The sequence below is a fragment of the Rhodnius prolixus genome, unplaced genomic scaffold (assembly GCF_049639745.1).
Source record: "Rhodnius prolixus isolate KJV_2025 unplaced genomic scaffold, Rpr scaffold_6, whole genome shotgun sequence".
NCBI classification, from domain to species: Eukaryota; Metazoa; Arthropoda; class Insecta; order Hemiptera; family Reduviidae; genus Rhodnius; species Rhodnius prolixus.
Genome location: NW_027411634.1, coordinates 3,565,934 through 3,588,646, shown reverse-complemented (window position 1 = coordinate 3,588,646; position 22,713 = coordinate 3,565,934). Strand labels below are relative to the sequence as shown.

Here is a 22,713-nt window from a genome sequence, read left to right as displayed (position 1 = left end):
AAGAAATACGACAAGCGCCTAAGACCATGCACCATATGGACGTGTGGCCCTACCTAGTACTGTAGATACTGTCAATTCCACCCTTTACTCGCTATAAAACTCCAAGAAATATTGGCGCATTAGTAGGAGAAGGTGTTTTAGCCCCCTGGACAAACCAACTCGAGAATGTACAGGATGGGAAAAAAGATTTCTGTAGCCATGGCTACACGTTCTAGAGGAAAATTGGAAAGGTCCTATAAGGAAAATTACTTATAGAGAATTGGATAAGAAAATAATCCTCTTTGAACCTTATAAATCAATTAATTTTCCTTATTGTTGAATTAAACCCTAATTTTGATTCATCCACTTTCCTGTTTAACTATTTGCGCGAACACTAATAACATTAATTAAGTAACATTTACGGAAGATCTTGATTAAGTTAATTTGCAATCGATTCAATTTAATTAAATTCGTATTAATACGCAACAGGGATTGTTATCAATTATGGGATTACTGACTAAATTGTATTTATTAATTAACGAAAAGAGACGTCATTGACTTGATCGAAATTTATAGTAAAGTATGTTAGGCGGTTATAGTCTAGACCCGCACAGCTAAGGTGTATAGTTGGTTAGTGGATTCGATTCCCTGTATAGGCCTTAGATTTTATTTAATGGTTAATATGAGAAATTTATAGTAAAGTATGTTAGGCGGTTAGAGACTAGACCCGCACAGCTAAGGTGTATTGTTGGTTAGTGGATTCGATTCCCTGTCTAGGCCTTAGATTTTATTTAATGGTTAATATGAGAACTTTATAGTAAAGTATGTTAGGCGGTTATAGGCTAGACCCGCACAGCTAAGGTGTATTGTTGGTTAGTGGATTCGATTCCCTGTCTAGGCCTTAGATTTTATTTAATGGTTAATATGAGAAATTTATAGTAAAGTATGTTAGGCGGTTATAGGCTAGACCCGCAAAGCTAATATGTATTGTTGGTTAGTGGATTCGATTCCCAGTCTAGAGGCCTTGGATTTTATTTAATGGTTAATAAAAAGAAATTTATAGTAAAGCATGTTTGCTAGTCGCCTCCGTCCACGACACCTAATTGGTAGCTGTTTATTATTGAGGAGTTACCACTGGAATAACTTCTCCACACTGAATGTGTAGCAACCATTATACAGGGTGTATACGGAGGAGTGGTCGAAACTTCGAGAAGTGATTCAGCAGCTCAAATGCAACAAAAAATATTCTCTTCACTTTGGCCCAATTCTCAATAGTGTCCAAGATATTTGCATTTTTAACTTTTCCGTCGGTGTTCACTTTTTTCACCATAAAAACGGCCGTAACATTCCTATCCTTTATCCTACAACAAATCTGCTTATTCCAAACGAAAGAGCATTAAATTTCCTATAAATTTGCTCTACACAGAGCCTCAAAACGTTTCTTATAACAATGAAATTTTTACTTGAATGTCTAAAAATTTCGTTTTTGATGATTTTGTTAAAATTTTTAACTGCATTTTTTCAATAGTTAATGAATCAAGGAATCACATAATTTCAGAAAAAGTTGCGCATTTAATGAGCTTCAAGATCATATGGATTTTTTTGGTTTTTAATAAAGCCCTACCCCGAACAGAGGGGTGTAAATGCAGAAAACTGGGATTTTGCGAACTGACTTTTCATTACTAATTTACTCAAATATCAATTTTTACCATTTTAGAAACCATTTTAGTTTAGAACAATTATTATTTTATAAAACGGAAGTAAAAAATAAAGTAGTAATAAAACACAGAAGTGAAAAAGTACAATAGGCAGGTGCCTAGTTAAAATTGTTCCAAAAATCGTTCGCACTATTCAAACAAGGAAGTGGGAAAGAATTGTGGCAAATTTTTAGTTTCTTGACTACAATTGTTTGTGCAACATATTTTAACGACATAATGGAGGTTTTTTTTCATCAAAGTTAATTAATAATAATTCAAAACTAATCGATTTTTGGAGAAGGAACAAAAAGAAAATAACCATTTTATTTTTGAATTATTATTAATTAACTTTGATAAAAGAAAACCTCCATTATGTCGTTAAAATAAGATGCACCAACAATTGTAGTCAACTACTGCGTTTTATTGCTACTTTAATTTTTACTTCCGTTTTATTAAATAATAATTGTTAAAAACTAAAATGGTTACTTTTCTTTTTTGTTCCTTCTCCAAAAATTGACATTTGAGTAAATTAGTAGTGAAAAGTCGGTTACGCAAAATCCCAGTTTTCTGCATTTACACCCCTCTGTTCGGGGTAGGGTTTTATTAAAAACAAAAAATCCATATGATCTTGAAGCTCAATAAATGCGCAACTTTTTCTGAAATTAGGTGACTCCTTGATTCATTAATCATTGAAAATTTTAACAAATATCATCGAGAACGAAATTTTTAGACATTCAAGTAAAACTTTAATTGTTATTAGAATCGTTTTGAGGCTCTGTACCAAGCAAATGTATAGGAAATTTAATGCTCTTTCGTTTGGAATAAGCAGATTTGTTGTAGGATAAAGGATAGAAAAGTTACGGTCGTTTTTATGGCGAAAAACGCGAATATCGACGGAAAAGTTAAAAATGCAAATATCCTGGACACTATTGAGAATCGGGCCAAAGTGAAGAGAATATTTTTTGTTGCATTTGAGCTGCTGAATCACTTCCCGAAGTTTCGCGACCTCTCCTCCGTATACACCCTGTAGATTAGCCTGTTTGCTTTCAGTGCAACAAAAGCGTTAATTGTAGTTACTAAAGAAACTATTAGAAAACAAAGTTTTCTAAAAATATTTTCCGGACAATGAGACTGTATATTGTTCTAAATTAGAGGAAAACCAAACTACATACGCCTTTCCAAAAAAAATGGCTTTCCCATAAATGAATTCTTCCAGGAAATGTTTCAAAAAAATAAGAAAAATCTATTTAGAGAAATTGGTACTGTCTAATTGGTTGATTGTCCCGTTTGTGAGTTCTGCTTTCCATACGTGATTCAGAACAATTTCATAATAACGCTTTCTGATACTTAGAAACTCACTCAAAAAAACGTGAATTTAACGTTTCGAAACGATGAAAACCCTAAACGAAAATATTATCGCGTCAATTTCTCAATAAAATGTCGTAAATAAAGAAATTTAACTAACTAAAAAATAAAAAACCTTTAAATTAATAAAATTTTTGAACTCCATTTAATCAAACAAAAAGTGGCAAAATTAGAGATCAACAAGTTATTTCTGAAGTCTCACTATGTAACAGTTTTACTCCGACGGAGCTCTCTGACTGTTCTAAATAAACATTTACAGGAATATCAATCAATACACAAATCTGTGGTGTGTCCAATCACCGCGGCTAAACAGAGTCTGGACCTATGGACCAGGATGTTATTACTCCCTCTATTTCCGGCGACTAAAGTTCTCACACTATTCTGGCGGGTAAATAAGATTTGCTAGCTCGCTCTCTCTCGCCTTGTATTTATTTCCTATATAACGGAAGGAAGTGCTGCGGTAAATTGTCAATTTTTTTAACTTCCTCTTATTCCTTGTACTAAAGAGAAGGTAAACTGGTGATCGTGCGGTTTATGAAACGGAAATTTCCGTTTTATGTGGCTTGCATTATATAAAAAAAAATAATAACCTGATAAAAATATACATTTGTGCGTCTATCTGGTCATTACAACTTAAGAGAAGGGAAATCACGGAATGTTCAAATATTTTGATTGATTTAGTGCCATCGGCGAATCTATCAATAAGATTTTAAATAGAATCAGGCAACCGGATGTGACATAACACGAAATAGTTTTGATTTCTTTAGTATTTAGAGATTTACCCAAAAATGGGCCCCTCACCCAATGATTTTCTATAAATATAGTACTCTCATTGCACGTTTTCTCATGAAAATGCATTCTGGGTGAAAAAGTTGGGTTAATTTTCCTCTAGGGTCATTTAGGTATAATGTACGTCTTGATTACTAGTGCAAGGAATTAGGTATTTCGTCTGAATTTGGTAAAAAATGTTTGACTTTTTGAGGAGGAAGGGGTAAACTTAGCGGATATCGTATACAGCATTACAAAGCGGAAAGCCCGGGTTCGAATACATCTGCTGGCTCTTAGATAGATAGCGTTGTCTGCAACGAGAGCACACGGAGGCCAGCAGTGCTCCGGAAAAGCTGCAAGAGCCATTGGTCTCAGATATTGACGCGCCTTAAATAAAATTTTAAAAAAAATGCAGTTTAGATTATTATTGGTATTTTCGTCAATTTGAGAGCGATAAATATAACATTTGTAAAATACGTAATTTACAAGAAAAAAGATTATATTAAATAAAATAAAATACTGACTTACCGACTCTCCTCTACTTGGACCGGAAGTTCCGAAGAAGGATATTAATGGTGGCCATATTAATCAATAATTATAATTCCATGGACACACAATATATCATGCAAAAAAAAACTAAGATGGAATCATAATTATTAGTTACTATTGGTTAAAAAAAAGACCCAAAAAAGGTATTGGAGAGAAGCGAGAACGGTTAGCATGGTTCGGAAGCTGGGCTATTTAATATGGACCACACATGAATTCCCCGTCCTACCTGTTTAGCTGTTGGTCGGGATATGGTACCAATCCCTTGCGGGTTACATATCCATCGATGTCTTCTTCGCCTGCATCATCCTCGCGCACTGGACACTGGACACAGTTTAAAGATAATGTAGAATGCAACAAAATGGACTTTAAAACGGAATTTGGATTAGCCGAATTACTTTTGTTTTTATACGCACTATTTAAAAAATCAATTCTTCGTTTTAAAAAAAATAAAAGGGATAAAACTTCCGCTTCCCAAAAAAAAACACTCCCGGAAGTTATACACTTCCGCACTGCCTGGAAAAAATAAAGAAAAATAATATTATAATAAAAAATTTTAAACTTTTTTAAAAAAATAATTAGAACTTATAAATAAATAGAATGAATTTTTCAACTTTTTCATTTCGTAAATGATGAAAATGTGATTAGCTGCGCAGTACGAGATAATATCTTTGATTTTATCTATCACAGTGCGCATGTTTATTGAAAGGTTTCGGATTTTTCAATTCAGCATCAGTGTTAGATTATTGAGCTGCATTTATGTTTTCGTCTCGCACTTATACTTGCTGCTTCTAAGTTGAAACCGGCCAAGGTGTACAAATAAACGTGCGTGTTCCGAACGATAATTCGTAAATGCCTATTGTGGTTTTATCAGAACGTTATATTTACATACATTTATGGATCAATTTGATTTTGTTTGATAAATATTTCAAAGGAAATTCATTTTAGAAGATTCTGGAGGACGGTAATGGTTCTTTAAAGTGTCATTTCCTCTTAATGTGTATTTTTCGATTTTGGATAATGTTAACGGAAATCGTTCCTAAGTGAAAAACGGAAACGTTGATTTCTTTTTCTTAGTTTTAAAAATAGAACGATTTAAAAGTCAAAATATAGGCGTAAGAATTTCTACAGACTGATGTAAGGGTAAATGAAAGATTATTTAAAGTAGAAGACGACCTTTACAAGACGGCCGGGTTTGGTGGTTTGACTTTTATGTCGCTTAGAATTGTCTTTTTTTTTTAGAGAGAGAGAGAGGGGAAAGATAGAGAGAGGAAGAGGTGACCATCCCCCATTTAAAGTTAAGAATTTTCTCCCAATTTTATTATTGATTTTTATTTTTATTTTAATGTAAAGGTCAGCGCCATCTGTAATTGTGTGTGCTGTTGGTAAAACTGCAGGTGGAAAAGGTAAACGGAAGTTCTAGCACTACGTCCGTTCCCTTTAAAAAAAAAATACCCCCTAAGCCATTTATATAAATGTTTGTTGGCGGGAAAAAAAAAAACATTTTGCAGCCGGAAAGCCAACACACAGAATTGTTATACAGACAGACATACATACCGGAGGTTTCTAAAATCGTCACAGGCTGGCAACTTTGTTTTTTTTTATTGTGACAGAAAAGTGGTATTTTATTTTTATTCTTCCTTTTTTATAGAATTTTTTTACTTCCTCTTTTACTGAAAATTTAAAATTTTAAGTGGCTGCGTCAAAAAGTTTTGAAACTATAAAAAAATTAAATAAATGTTTTGAAGTTTATTTTATAGAAAGAGGGCGTTTTTTTTTATCGCCACAGGAACGCGACAGGTTCCGGTCAAAAGCGATATCACCGGAAGTACCACTCTAGTGAATGAATTTTCGTAATTTCTTGTGGAAAATAACTCTACAATTTTCTTTCAACTTTTGCATTCTCATTGTATCCATCTGAAATTTTGTATTTGAAACATTTCCGCTAGAAAATCCATTTTTTCGTAGGAGAGTAGGCAAGGGTTAAGAGTTCCGGTAAAGTTCATTTCAAGCTAATCAGGAGAATAGGAGGATATAATAGTAGCTGACTTCCTTTATTGCACGTCAAAAATTCTGTCCTTAAGTAAAACGTGTAGGAAAGTAGCAGTTTTTCACTTTTGATTATCCGGCTTTTAAAGATTTGAAAACGGAAGCACAAATGATAGGTAAAAGGGAATTGAAGGGAGTAGAAATGGTATACGAGGTGTGTTCAAAAAGTAACGGGAATTTTCGTTTTTTGAAAAAAAATATTTATTTATTCATCTACATTAATATTGTCGCCTTCAAAGTAGTCCCCTTCGCATACAATACACTTGTGCCAGCGCTTTTTCCAATCCTCGAAACACTTCTGAAACTCGATCTTTGTGATAGCTTTCAGCTCTTTCAGCGATTCGCTTTTAATGTCATCTATGCTTGTAAAACGACGGCCTTTTAATGTTCTCTTTATGTTTGGAAATAGAAAAAAGTCCCAAGGGAGCCATGTCTGGCGAATATGGAGGCTGGGGCATCGTTAAAGTTTTGTTTTTGGCCAAAAATTCACGAACAAGCAATGAAGTGTGAGCAGGTGCATTATCGTGGTGCAAAATCCATGAATTGTTTTGCCACAAATCCGGGCGTTTTTTTCGGATTGCTTCACGCAAACGGCGTTGAACTTGTAGGTAGTACTCCTTATTGATTGTTTGACCTTGTGGCAAGAATTCATGATGCACTATGCCATTAAAATCGAAGAACACAGTGAGCATAACCTTCACATTCGATCGCACTTGTCTTGGCGATCCAGAATGCCTCCACTGGGACGATTGAGCCTTAGTTTCGACATCATATCCGTAAACCCATGTTTCGTCACCTGTTATAACACGTTTCAGTAGATCCGCATCGTTGTCGACTTCATTGAGTGACTCTTGAGCAACTTCCATTCTCCGCTGTTTTTGTTCGAAATTCAACAATTTTGGAACAAATTTTGCTGCCACACGTTTCATACCCAAAACATCCGAAAAAATTTCATGGCATGAGCCAATTGATATGGCAACATCATCAGCGACTTCTCTGATTGTGATTCGGCGATCGTTCATAACCATTTCTTTCACTTTTTTCACGTTTTCATCGGTTGTTGATGTGCTTGGACGTCCAGGTCAGGTCGTTCGTCATCTTCAACGTTTTCGCGGCCATCTTGGAAACGCTTATACCACTCGTAAATCCTTGTTTTACTCATAGCAGACTCACCATATGCCTTTATTAACATTTCACACACTTTATTACACTTTATTTCATTTTTTACGCAAAATTTAATACAAATTCTTTGATCCATTTTTTTTAACAAACAAAAATCGCCAAGCTCGAAAAACACGTCTAACCTTAACGGCTGCCACTTAAGAAGTAAACAATGAATATTACTGAAAATTTTATCGTACTTCAGGGGCATGTGTACCAACATAATAAAAAAAAAAAAATTTACAATCAGACTCTCCAAACCCGCGAAATTTAAAAATTTCAGACAGAAAACAGTTTAAATTTCAAAACAGACACGAACAATTTAAACAACATATACGCAAACTTACTACAAAATACTTGACAATTGGCAACACTGACTTCCACACAACCAAACAAACAGACCGATCACACTCAGTCCATGAACAGGCAAGACAGAGGACACACCAACCCTGTAAAGTTAAATATTACTTTGTAAACTAGGTAAATAATTTTTGTAAATTTCGTTACTTTATACATATTCATTTTAATAGAATCATTGTTAACAATCTGTAAATATATTCCACAGCCCTGAAGATGACCTAGTCCCTAGGTCGAAAGCTCCGGCATAATAAATGTATCACAACTGAAATGGCAATTATTTTTTCATCCTATTGGAGTTGAACACGTTAATGGTTTTGCTGAACGGACGCTAAAAAAGGTTAAATGATGAAGTTGAGGCCTGTGACGCTCTGACACTCGTAGACTTAGAGTCCTGGACGAAGATGTAGTGACGCTACAGGGAAGGGATTTGTTAAGTGATTTTAGCGAAGAGGATTCCTAAACAGGAGTTTCCGGGAACAAGTTCCCAGCTGCTGATCCTTTTCTTACTTTTTCTAGGAAGTTTCTTACAGCTCAACGTCCGGTTTTGGACAGTGTGGCATATAACCGGAAGCCGGCACTGCTCTTTAACATGAGATTGGATTCTTTAGGCTAAGTGTCATTTCCATGTTTTCTTTACTTTTTAAACCAAATAATGGTACAGCGAATTTAAAATACTTTAAAATGATTTCCCAGAAATTCAAGGACAATTTGTCACTTCCGTCCATGAGAATTTATTTACAGAACTCTTGTGGGTCTTATTATTTTTAAGCCCTCTGCATGACCCTTTTAAAAAAGAAGCGTAGGTATGAAGTTGTCACTAAAAGGAGTGAACTGTTTGTTGGACAAACAGGCATAAGTGCTATTATCCAGGTCAAGGGAAACAAACCTAGTACTAAAAGGGAATGGTTACTTACCAGGACAGCCCTCTTAAAGGAAGGAATATTATTATATTGGCCCTGTATCCAGGAATTTGTTTGCCCAATTGGGGTCATTTTTCTCATATTGTTTTCCTCCAACTATAAGCAAGGACCTTTTTTGTTTCTACCATTTCTAGGAAAATAAGTTTTTCCAGTACTATAAAGAAAACTATTACATCTTCGCATTTCTCAGCGCTACAACAAAACAACTTTTTTCTTTCTTTTACATCAATTTTGTGATGTTTGTAAGGGACAATGAGAAATTGCCATAGGGCTGAAAAATGCTCCCTAGCAATAGCTTACACTTTAGATACCAAAGCGTGGCTGCTTAGACTCGAAGGGCATATATATATATAAGCCTAATAATGAGTTGGGAAGCAAAAACATGCTTATATAGGGCTTGTCATCACGTAGCATAATAATGGAATACATGCATCTTGTACAAGACGACAGACACTGTAGTAGTAATGGGGAGCATGATTAAAGATAATTAATCTACAAATTATGTAATAATTAATTACTTTGCTGAAAGTGTCATGCTGATAAGATCGCGACTTTTCATGCTGATATGGTAGCATTGACATACTTTGGGGAAGCCTCAAGTTAATTGGAGTTGGAGTCCTTTTTAAACGAACCTCATGTACGCACTTCTTGTTTATAGATGAACATTCATTCTACACTATTAGCCGTTCAAAACGGGTACAAGATCATCAGGGAACCCAGAAAAACTATGTCACCAATCGAACACTCACTCCATCCTTGAAGTCCCGATTCCTAAATTTTCCCCCATAAGCTTGCAGAATCACTCAAACCCTCTTGCCCAATCTTTATCCAAACACTCCCATCCGGATAATCCTCCAGCTCGTTTAAAACGACGTTGGCGACGCGATTTCCTCACTTTTCAATCCCCTCAACCCAGAAAGTGCCAGCGCTGGCTGATTTCTCTCAGTACATCCCCCTGGTTTTGGCGATGAGCTAGCTCAGGGCTACCAACATAAATCATGTATCTTGCATGCATAAATTAGCTGACGTATGTAATTTATGTTGCAAATAAACAAACAATTTTATTATTAGAATTCATCAGCCATTATTCTGAATGAAACTGTTTTACAAATACAATAATGAAATTTGAAATCAATCTATTTTACGAGTACATAATTATAAATCACTTCGAAACTTTGTTAATACAACCGGAACTATTTTCGTATGCATTAAACTATTATTAAATTCAGCAGTTTAATATTGTAAACCCCACTACCGCTTCGGCAATATCGGGCATTATTAGTAAACTGTTATATAGGCAAATACCGGAACGCTTTACAAGAGGGAAGTAAAATCATTTGTTCGCCATTCTATTGTTTAATGTTGGCATCATTCCAGTCAATAAACCGGATATCTCTCCTAGTTTTCTGTCTCCCCCCCCCCCACTTCCATGCTATGCTCGATTAGTTTGGGAAATTACCGGCCGCCTATAAGGGCTACAAGGTCGAATCGCTGATTTCTGTTCTTTACCACTTCTTGTACTGGGGCCCTTCAACTATTCCACAATACCTTCAATTGCTAAGCACCGCCTATTATAGGTTTTGTTTTTCATTGAAAAAAAAAATCAAATTTACCTAAATTTATTGCTAATAACTACCAATTACCATCCGGAAAACAATAATTCAGATCAAACAAAGCCATCACAACCACTCTAAGCCTGCTGGATTTCTTGCATAAAACAATTTGCCCATATCAAGATATGGGTCTCTCTCTAAGAATGTTACTTCTTTGTGTGTAAGACTGTGACTTCTAGCCAGATCTGAAGACCACTTGAGTAAAATGTTTGCAAGATTTAGAAAGAGCGGCGGGTCCGTGACGTTGGTCCTTAGTGTCTGAATTACCAAAAAACTAAAGTCATCACAAATAGCGGTGGTTAGTCGGATAAGAATATACAGCATCCCAGTATTGAAGTTGTTGAAGATGGGTTGTTTATCTGGGTCAAACAGTTTCTTTTCAAAACAGGCTCCCAAAAGAAATTCAGAGGCGCATCGCTCTGTCTTGGAGAAAATATTGGTCCTTGAAGTGCATAATGAAGGCAAACATAGACATTAAATGGAAGAGCAACTGCAATATACTTCCTATCCTGGATGCCAAACTTGATAGACCACAAAAGCAGTAGAGAAGAGAATGGAAATTTGGCAAAGAAGCGTTGAGAGAAGCATGCTAAGCATAAAGAGAAGAGACAGGATCAGAAGCCAAATTATAAGGGAAAGAACTTCAGTCAGAGACGCCGCTCGGTGCTTTAAGAAGTTATAGTGGGAGTGGGCAGGACATTTGGCCAGAACGGATACCCACAGATAGACAAGGATGGTTAAGGAGAAGGAAAAAGGAAAAAAGGTAGACAGCGTAAAAGATGGTCAGACGAGATAAGGGAGGAAGAGGGAGTCAGCTGGATGAGGAAAGCGGAAGACAGAGCCTACTGGAACAAGAAATGTGAGCAGATGAAAAAATCGGGGAACTCTTATTCTTAGGTACGGCTGGTCACCGTCAAAGGACCAAAACTCCCCTATGGGAAGGCCTACATATTTTACAGCAGAATGGATCAATGAACAATGATTTAATCAGCGTAGTTTTATTTTATTTATTTTTTTTAATTTTTGTCTTGTATTTAAACTCAGCGATTGATATTTACTTGTTTTATTATTTTTCTGTAAAATATGTAAATAAAGGCTTATTATTATTATTAAGACTGTGACTTCAGCACTGTTTATCAAGACATCCTGAAAAGAGAGGAAAAAAAACGGAACTCCTGAAATGGCAGACGATGGTCAAAAAATAACCATTCCTAAAATCTATTGAATAAAATAACAATTACCTTGACCGATATTCTCCAAATTTGACTTTCATTGATACGTACGAATGATAATAAGTTTTTTTAATGCCTAATATGGCACAAGTGGCGATAAAGCGTTCATTCTAAAGAAGCATTTAGAGAGAAATTTGGCGAATTGGCGACGTTAAGCGGTTCCATTTCTATTATAGTCCATAGAATGACGCATCAATGGGCACAGTAAGTGCCCTGATTCATATAATTATTTTTTTTTATCATTATTGTGTTAAAGCACGTCATCTGTTGAGAATATTTGCGCCCGAAGCTTTGTTTTTCAATACATTGTCACTCTCCGGGGCAGTTTTCTCTCATTTCAGACAACACTACCCCCACCACCAGAGCTGTAAGAAGTTCCCAGCAATAGAAAATTTTAAAGGCCACCAGCTGAATACGAATCTGAAATCTCTGTGGGAGAATCCAGTACGCTAACCATTGATAACGGAAGTGAAGTCGGAAATCTCTACTACCTCTAATGATGGATGAAAGTCTAAAATCGGCCACGAAATACAATAAATAACCGGTCGACCACGAATAAAATCAAATATATTTTCCATTTTTTAACAGAGCTAACCTTTCCCTAATTGAACAACTAGCCGTACAAATTACTTGTGAACATTTAAAACCGGAAATCAGCATGATCGCATATAAAAGGAAGTTAGAAGACAAAAATATAAATTAAATTAATCGATGCAACAATTTTTTTTTGAAAAATATCGATTAGAAATTTCAGTTGATATTTTTGCAATAATTACTAATTTTTTTTATATTTTTTTTTTATTGGAATTTACAACTACAACGGTTGTTGCAACAAGCAAATGTGGTACCTGATAAAAAAAATACGGTGAAAATCATGAATGGAGAAGGCACCCAGCGGTGTCACTCCAGTAGCGTGCTCTCACGATAAGAGTAGATCACGAGAGGCCATCTTCTCTTCAATCTCCTTAGGAGGATTACCTGGTAATATGGAGGAAGATAGGTGTTCTATGAGAGGGTTAGGGATGAGGGCTGCTGTAGAGGAATGAAATTTGAGGGAAACGAGTGTTAGCAAGAACTTGTAATGAAAGGGATTTTGAGATCATTATGGATGGTGAGGTTAGATACATAGAACGGAGAGTTAAGAAGTTTTCTGAAGTATTTTTGGACTGTAATGTCTGGATGCGTAGATAGTTGGAACCCCATACTTTGATGCTGTCTAAATTCAATATAATATTTTGCTGCAATAAATTTGAATTATAAACACGTAAAGAGGAGGGATTAGCTGTGTGCTTTTCGTGCTAGATGGATACTCCAGGTTCGAATCCAGCTGCTAGCTCTTAGCTTTTCACTTCTTAGGAGCTCCTTACAGCTCACTGTTGATGCACACTGTTCGGAGGCCAGCAGTGAGCTGCGAAAAACAGGTGCGGGCGCTAATGACCTTAAATATTGTCGCGCCTTAAAAAAACACGTAAAGAAATATCCTTTGTTCATTATTTCCTAGAAGTATCATCACTTCCTTGAGAATATCTCCTAATTATTTCTATAACTCCTGTCTTAGTTATCCAAAATTATCTAACAGAGTTCGTATAACTTTCTTTTTAAAATATTACAAGAAGATAAGTTCTTATCCAAATCATTTCTTTTATTAAAAGACGACTCCAGATCTTCCAATTCTAAAATTGAAACTTACAAAACTTTTATACTTAAAACAAAGTTTATCTTCATCCTTTGTAATGTCTTTTACAAAGATAAAGGGGGAGGAGGTATTGCGGTCGTGTCAGATTTTCGATAACGAGTTTTCTCTGGCTTTATCTGGCCGGCAAAATAAAAATTAGAAAGTTTGAAAAAATTGTCAAGTTCGACACCTTGAAAGCTCGTGCCTTACTCCTTGTTTCATGCTCTTCCGTAAGGCAGGACATAAAAAGGAAGTAGAAAGATTGTTGAATAATGTATTCAGACAAAATACACCCATTAAAGTAATTACTTCATTAGAACTATTAACTTTAATAATGGGCGCTCATAAATTTACTCGACAAATTACTGCCCATAGAGAGAGACAGAGAAGGGGAAGAACGCTTAATATCTTTATCATATAATAGAACAGATTATCATTCAAGTTAAGTTAAACATGAACATCCGATTTACAAATTTGAAGTCCAAACAAAAGGAAAGCATTTTAGAGTTTAGCTTATAAGAAAAACGGAAATAACTTCTTTTTTTTTAATATCCGCTCAATTATAAAACATCGAAAAACGTTTTATCCTCAAAAATACCACCGGAAGATGATGCCACTAATTAGTCGCTCCTCACAGAGAATTTTTAAAAAATAATTATCCTGTAAATAAACGTTTGAACAAATCGATTGTTGAGCTAATATTCATCAGTTTACGAGGTTTTTCCTTATGTTGAACATGAACTTGACGGTATTACAATTATTCTTTAGAGGATAGGGAAGCCCTAAGCTATATAAAGAAAAACCACTACAACAACCTAGACCAAGTAAGACTCCCAAAGTAAAGTAATTGTCTATTTTTTCAGGCGTGCTTTACGTCCAACTACCAATTAGGTATCGTGGACGGAGGCGTCTAGCAAACATACTTTACTGTAAATTTCTTTTATAAACCTTTAAATAAAATACAAGACCACACCGGGAATCGAACCCGCAATCGAACCTGGGAACAGCACCACAATGCATATTAACTTTGCAGGTCTCAAGACTCCCAACTCATTGTCCTCGTTACTTGAAATCCACAAATGATCTGTACTAGAAGAATACTCTTAATAGAAGCTTTTGTATTGTCCTAGAGCTGAAGGTGACAACACAAGAGATCAATGCCTTCAACACAGTCTGCCTAATCCGAGAATACAAAAAGAAAATCCACTACAAAATAAAAAATTCCAATAGGAAATGAAAGATCATCGCTGGAAATTTAGCCTGTATCTATGAAGAGAAAATCTAAGATCCAGCACCTGGATTCGAACCCGTTGGAATCCAGTATGCTAATTACCGAGCAAAACTTTTCCATTTTTAAGCTATTATTTTAAATACGAGTAATAACCTAACTTTTAAAAAAATATGTTTATCCAGCCATTAAAAGTGCATAATTAAAATATCCAAAACTTAAAACACATTTTTTGGGGGGGTCGATAATGTGCACACACACTCAGTTATTACTCTCAGTCAATAAAACCACTCAATTGAAGAAATATTTGCATCAATAGACAAACTCTTATCAATTTTCAATGAGCAACAAAAAATAATAAATCTTCAAGGTGAGCAACAGGTCCCACTAAGTTGGGAATCTCTTATCTTAGATTTTAATCTCATTAGATGTTAATGTTTCCTGAAAGTTAACTGTAAAGTGAAATTTACTATGCCCTTAAATTAGCTAAAGAGGTTTCCTTTTCTTGTAATGTTGAATTCTTAAAAATATAGTTCCACTATGAGTGAGATATGTAAAGCATCGTGTGAGGAAACGTTTGTCTACACTCTACAGGTTTGGCAAAACCCAACTAACAGTATAGATAACATCCTCAACAAACCCTCAGTGCAATGGGACAGTGTAATGTCAGTGCAAGTGCTGAGGAAAGCCTGAGTAACGCCCGAAACTGTTGAAGTAATGGCTGGCCCACTTCTAATGAAGAAAGGAACAGATCATTTGAAGATTATAACATTAAAGTGATTATAAAGTCAAAACACCTGCGTTCTAAAAAATTAATTAAAAGCTCCTCTAGAATTCCATGTTTGTTCAGAGACAGTAGCTTTATTAAAAAGTATTTGCAGAAGATAGTGTACATAGTGATAAGAAAGTTTGTCTCCCAGTTAAGCCCAAGATCCAATTACTTGTGGTCGTCATATCTGCAAGCCCTATCTGAGAGAGTGTTATTGGTTCGATATTTAAGATGTGTCAGTTAATATTTAAGATCCCTGAAGAATTGGCTATCCCAGTATCCCACAGGGGGCAAAAGATCTAAGTAATTTCCACAAATATGTCACTATACTAACCGATATTACTGACAAAATACTCGTATTCTTATTCTTTAAATAATTTGTTAGTATTGCCTAATTTTAGGGATAGCAGCGCAGCCGCGACCCCTTCCCGAAGCATCATTTAAATTTCAGTTTCACACTTGATAAGATGTAAATATTTCAATTGTTAAGTGTTAAGAACATTTAATTTTAATTTATTACTGCATTATTGTTTGTAAAATAATTAAAGAAAAAGTAAAGGCATAAAATTTCTAAGCAGCGCAATCTTGGAAATTATAATTGAATTATATCATGGCCTCAGTCTCAGAGTGGTAACAAGTTAGCTGATTGCTAAGATTTGTTTTGTTAACTGTGTTAGGCACTTTACGGTGATGGAGGACATGCCCATTGGGTTCATAATTAATTAATTAGATCTACAATCAAATGATATTAGTTAGTGATCGTATAGTTAACACTAATTTTTGTAAAATACTAAGTTTAACCTTTGTTTTTAATGTTTAAACAACCAAAAAATGGATGCCAGTTAACATCATTGTTTTGCCTTTTTTCATTAAACAGTTTTATTATTTATTGGAATACTGTTTATGTAAGTAAAATCAAGTAATCAACAATTCATAAAATCATTTTAAATTTTAGGTACAAAGATGTTTTTTGGTAAATACCTGTTGACAACTGGTGTAAGGTTAGAAGTGCATCTTTAGCACGTGCATCAAGTAAGTCGTTTCTTGTGTGAGAATACTTGGACGACACAAATACTGCTAGACATTTTCAGATACCTGCAGAATTGAAAATAAAATAAGTATTTCCCAATTTTTTCGTTACAAATTAAGAATTTTGAGCATTGTTCCAGCTTTGATGAAAAAAATAATGGTTTGGGTATGTATTCATGTTGAAAATTGTTTACTTTATCTTTTATTTCCAAGTTGCTACGTTATCAATGAGTTCTTTGTAAAAAATTTTTTTTTTTTTAGAATAACAGAAAAATGGAATTATCTGCCTTAAAATGTATATTCAGCAAGTGTATCTTCTGTAATGGTTAGAGAAAGGTTAACCTAAAAAGAAAAACTCTATAAGAAATGTCCTTGGGCTTCTGCAACTCCAGTGTATAACAATTATGGAGCAAATGAAAAAAGTTGGTTTAAAATGCAGAGACAAAAATGTAAGTTTGTATGAAATAATAACAATAGTAGTTATCCTTCATCAGTGAAACACTAAACTTGAAAGTTTTCTTGTTTTAATCAAGCTAGTTTATAATGAAACTCTTAAAAAAGTTTATCATTGAAAGAAAACCTAACAGATCAGTGTCAAATTATTTTCTTGGTTGAGGAAAATTGTCCTTGCCTTTTTTTTGTAGCTTACTTTCCACAGACATCTAGAACTGTTCAAGTTCATTTTCAATCTAAAATTATGTTTTATTATACCTTGTCCCAGGTTCCTAAGATTTAGATTTAACTTACAGGTTACAGAACAAACATTTGGCTATCAAACAAATTCTTCTTTCCAAAAATCCTAAGGTTAAGATAAACCTTGTCATTAAAAAACCTGTATTTTAAGAATTACTTGATTGATAGTAGTTTAAAACTTCATGATTTTTCTTGAAGATTGGAAGAAATACTTTTGTAACTCCCTCTTTTTAATTTTATAAACTAGAACGGAGAAAGAAAATTGATTCTTTTTGACATTTTTCAGCATGATTGAGCATGAACTTGTGCAGGTCGAAATTTCTTAGAGAAAGGGTGAGTTGTAAAAGAACAGTTCCTAAATGAAGAAAATTATTACGAGACATAGATTTTTATTTCAATTTAGATCATCAAGCTGAATGCTAGTATGAGCTTCATTTTAAAATCATGAGAGATCTTATTGTAAAGGAGTCTGTGCTGTTATTCATTACTAACTATGAAATATGGATGAAAACTACTCCAAAAAAACTGGTATTAGAAAACAAAATTGAACAGATTATCTTTTTTATCTACTTTTTTAAACTTAAATTCAAATATTTTTAAAAATGTATATGAAACCACTTACCTTTTTTAAAAAAACCAATATAATGAACTCCAAGATGTAATTTTTCTTTATCATACTTAAAAGTCACTTTTAAAGAGACCATTTTAAACCTTGTCCAAGTGACCTTGGTCTGAATCAAGAAATCTTTCAGCATCCAGAAAAACTGTAATTAATCCAAGTTATCCATTAATGGATTTTATAAAGTATTAACTAATACCATTTTTAAGATGTATTACATCATTTAATTCACTAAATTTAGTTAAACAAAATGCATTTAAGCTGAAACTTACAAGTCTAAAATATTGCATTTTTTCATCAATTATTTTAAGATTAATTCTTCACTTAGCTTCATAAATTTTGTATACTTTTTGTTCTTACAGTTCTCTTAATAAGTTACCATTTAATTTTGTTTATATTACTTTAATAAATAATCAAAAAAATCTTAAATTAAAATACTTGCACATAGAATTAAGAACTCAGTCCATGATGGCCGTGAATTGTAGGTCAATTAAAGGGCACCTACTAGCTATATCTTCTTAAATTGAAATATACAAATAAAAGTTTTTGTTTTTGTTTAATATTTATTAAGTTCGAAAAAATTATTTTGATTCAAATGATTTTTTAAATGATATTGTTTGTTATTTTGTCAAGTTATTTTGTCGAAAGTCCAAGTCCAAAAATGAAAGTATTTTATTGTAAATTTAAAATTGTATCAATAAATTTAAGTTTTTTTAAGTAGTTTTTTAAAATTATACTGTGTCAATTTAAAAAATAAAAATAAATTAATATATTTTTTTATTAATAAATGAATTTCATTTTGTCACTTCCATGTAGTCGCCATTATCACAAGTGAAATGAATTATATCGGATTTTTTTTGTGTAATTATGTATTCTATTTCATGTCCTTTGTGTAATTTGTGAATAAAATTTGTGTTTCATTAAATTTAAATGATACGAGGGCTTTTAACTGCTATAAAAAGTTTTGGGTGAGTAATCATTTACAATTTTTTGAAATGCATGCTTACTTTTTTTTTTTTTATACGAATTAGCGTTTTGTATTCATTATTTCATCTTCAAGATTTATATTTTCAATACCTGAGAATTCATTTATTAATAATGACGAATCAGTGATTCTTGATGAATATAATGTAATGATCTGAAGTTACATTTGGTCTTTATAATTTAAAAGATGATGGGGAAAGTTTTTGGAATAAATGATCAGCTTTGCATTTCGATTATTTATTGATGATTTTTAAGCTATAAACCAATTAGAATTACAACTTATTCTAATAAAGATATAAACCAATTATATTATAAAAAATTTTAGAGTCGAATTCAGCCAAAATGTTAACACACATAACTCAAATAATTTTATGTTAATATTATTAACAACTAGCTGTACCCGTACACACGTTGCTGTGTTTAACAAAAAGGCAGTTTTGATACCTCAAACATAATTTATTAATGATCAAATGTATACAATACATCGAAATGAAAATTAACAATAAAATTATCCCTACTTCAGAGTATAGTAGTGTCCTTGCAAAGGTATCATTTCTACATAATGTGAAAAATTCAGTTAATGTTGTTGGCGGTGGTGACATTGCTCTTGCACGTACATTTTCTGATGTAAAATACACACGATGTCCATTTTCTGCTAAATGAACAACCGTTGGATATCGCTCATGATTGGAAAATGATAAAATACGCCATACGGCCTCATTGCTACTTATGTAGCGTCCCAGTTGATATTGGGTGACTTCATCGTTAGATGCAGTTGTATTTTCCTCTCCAAACATTGCCATATCGCTTCCTTTGTTCACATATTTGCAAATATACTTTATAGCTTTCACTGAATTGCAGTACTCAGCATTTATGTGTGCGTTATACGTTTTTAGTAGTAATGGAGAATATGGTACTACCCAACGATTATCAACGTCAATAGTATTGTTGAGTACTTTTAGTTTAATGGATTTTCTACCATCTTCGGTATAATTTATTCTCGTATTAATAATTGCAAAAAACTGTTTTTCATGGTTTTCATGGTTACACTTTTAACAAATATTACTAATTAATTGTTATTTTGATATTTTTGGGATATTTGTTCGGGAGCACCTAGAGCCCCAACTCTGATTTTAAAAAAAATTTGCAAAAACCTTCCCGGGGATATACCTAATAATTTCCCAAATTTTCACGGCGATTGGATGTATGGTTTTTGAATCTATCGAGTACAAACAAACGGACACACATTCATTTTTATATATATAGATTAATCAATTATTTGGTCAATTTCACCATATAATAATTAATAACTCAAATCTTGCAAATGTGAATATTGCAAGCCGTACACGGCCAGAAATGTTTCTTTGATCTTATGAAACATTAATAATCGCCATTTTTTAGGAAGTTTTTAAAATTTTATCAGAATTTTGACTCATGGTACATTATGAGCGTTATTCAAAGAGGATACAGATTTATTAAAGTTGTGATTTTAGTCCACAGCCTTGAACACTAAATTATAAGTATTTGACTTTTAATCCAGTTTTTATTTAACAGTTTTAATTAATTCTCTCTTAAAGCTAATAGATTTACATCAAACCATTTCCTAAATCGTTGCAGCAAAATCTTTCACATTTATGCTTTATTTTCTGTATTTTAAAAATTCAAAATAGAAACAGCTTGATAATATTTTAACAGCAAAAATCTTAATAAATGCTTCCTTAGCCAAGAAATTAGCTTTATTTTATTAGGGTATTCTTTGTTCCTGGTACTTTGATGGGAATTGAGTTTCTGGAAAATACTTCAGTGACTCATTTTCAGAAAAATAGTAGTAACTTTAAAAAAAAAAAATGGTAGTTTTTATCAGATTTATTTTATTAGATTTGTGTGCCTTTGATTTCTTTGCGTGTGGCTCAAAGATTTGCTGGAAAAGTGCTTTGTCTTCAGTGTCTTCTTTCTCATTTGATCCCTAACATGTTAATACTTGTCACTAGCCAAAATCGTCAGCAATTGATTCAGATTAGCGTTTGGATACCCGATTCTACTATGTCTAGATTCCTCAAATTGAAAAAAAAAACAAAAGTAAAGTCTACTTTAAAAGAATCTTCATCCATGTTAAGGTGCTTTACGTCTATAAATACAACTTATTTGCTTAAGTTAGGGTTTTTGCCTTCATTTATTTCCATAAAATGGGGTCAGCCAACCTGTAATCGTAGAGCATCTTTTAAAGACGTCGAGTTAGATATGGGAGCCAACTGGATTCGTCTGGACTTATAAGTTATTTAGTAGTTTATTTTAGTTACAATATTCGTGACGGGGTACTTACAGTTTATAACTTTAATGATAACTACCAATAAATGTTTTTAATTTTTCCAGTTACGGTAAACCATGTTTTTTAACATTATTTTCTTCAAATAATAGTTATACATTTACTATTAGGTAGTAAGTAGAAAATAATCTTTTATCTATCTTGATGTAATGCCTCCTACGAGAATTATCCCTCTGACTTATCATCTATAGCATTTACTGTTAAGGGTTAAGAACAGTTAGGATAGACAAGATTAAACAGGGAAAATAATTATTCTTTCCAATAATTATTTTTTCAAAAATTTGAAATATTCTATTATTTGGGAGTTCCTTGCTAGATAGATAACAGTTATTCTATTGTTTGCTTCCAAGATAGATATTGTTAAATAGTATAAATATATAGAGGGGATTTGGTACTAGGAAAAGCACGGATGGGAAACTCTGGGCCCTTATACACGGATGGGATCGAACCTTTTTTTGGCTGCAACGCCTAGGAAGCGGGCTCCATCTTATATTTTATATACTTCGGACCATGATAATTTGCTCCTACGATAATATCACGTGTGGCTCTTAATCACAAAGTACCAAGAGACGCTTGTTTTTGGGAATAACAGCAATAAAACAAACAAAAAAAATCTCTCTAAATCTGTTATAATCACAGAGAATCTTTCTCAAGGCAAGAAATATAATGTTCAAGATGGTTTAATTTATTTATTACATTGAATCCGTGTTAATTACAAACATAACATTTACATCTTAATCAACTACAACAAATTTATATTGGCTTAACTAAGCAAGCAGCACCAGATAGATAGTGAAGGACAAATGCCTGTTAGAACATGCTCGAGGCGACGATTCTGTTTGTGTGCTTATAAATGTAAAGTTCAAGCTAAGGGAAATTAACTTGACACTGTTACTCCCTCTATAGACACACAGATAATTCCACTTAGTTTGAGACACTGGTAAGGCGGTGACGTTAAAACATCTAAACCTAACCTTGGGTTACAGCACAATGGTGGCGTTATTGGCGGTCCTGTAGAAGGACGAAGTGCGGCGGGTGATGTACTTTATCCGTCTGTATTTAAATGTATCAATATCACCTCCCAACCTGTTTATTATCACATTTTCCCTAATTTTCCGCTTGTCACGTAAATATAGTAGATTTATTAATACAAGAATAAGTTGCTATTTGATCAATTAATACTTTGTTTAATTAATGTGGGTATCTACTTTACTAGATTTATGCGTTTCTATTTGATGAAGGAACTTTATTACTTAAAACTTGACATCTGAGAAAAAGAAGGAAAAATGAGTTGATTTGAATTCGCAGATTCTCATTTCCAGGATTATTACTAGTGTAATTGTAACTATTGTGGGATTTTACTACACTTTTAGTTGCCTTCAATGGCGCCAAGGTCCTAGCCCGAGCGGTTAAAGGCTAGACCCGCAAAGCTAAGATGTATTGTTGGCTAGTGGATTCGATTCCCGGTCTAGGTCTTGAATTTTATTATTTAATAGTTAATAGAAGAAATTTACAGTAGAGTATGTTTGCTAATCGCCTCCGTCTGCAACACCTAAATCGGTAGTTGGACGTAAAGCCGGCCTGAAAAAATAGGCAATTACTTTACTTCACTTTTACTTATCGTTACCTAATTGGTGGATAGGACTGTCCAATTAATTACAACTGAAATAAGTAAATGTTACTTTACCCATCAATCATCG

General features: G+C 33.5%; 1 protein-coding gene and 1 long non-coding RNA gene across 3 annotated transcripts in view; both read left to right on the top strand.

Annotated features, from left to right (window-relative positions):
- The window catches only part of LOC141461337 (uncharacterized), a 219,519-nt gene that overhangs the window by 96,302 nt on the left and 100,504 nt on the right, over positions 1 to 22,713 (top strand). The gene's annotated exons all lie outside the window — the stretch shown is intronic.
- LOC141460494 (uncharacterized) lies at positions 15,958 to 19,940 on the top strand. The gene is made up of 4 exons (XR_012462078.1): positions 15,958 to 16,113; positions 16,318 to 16,557; positions 16,653 to 16,840; positions 17,371 to 19,940. It is a non-coding gene; the product is annotated as an uncharacterized lncRNA (long non-coding RNA).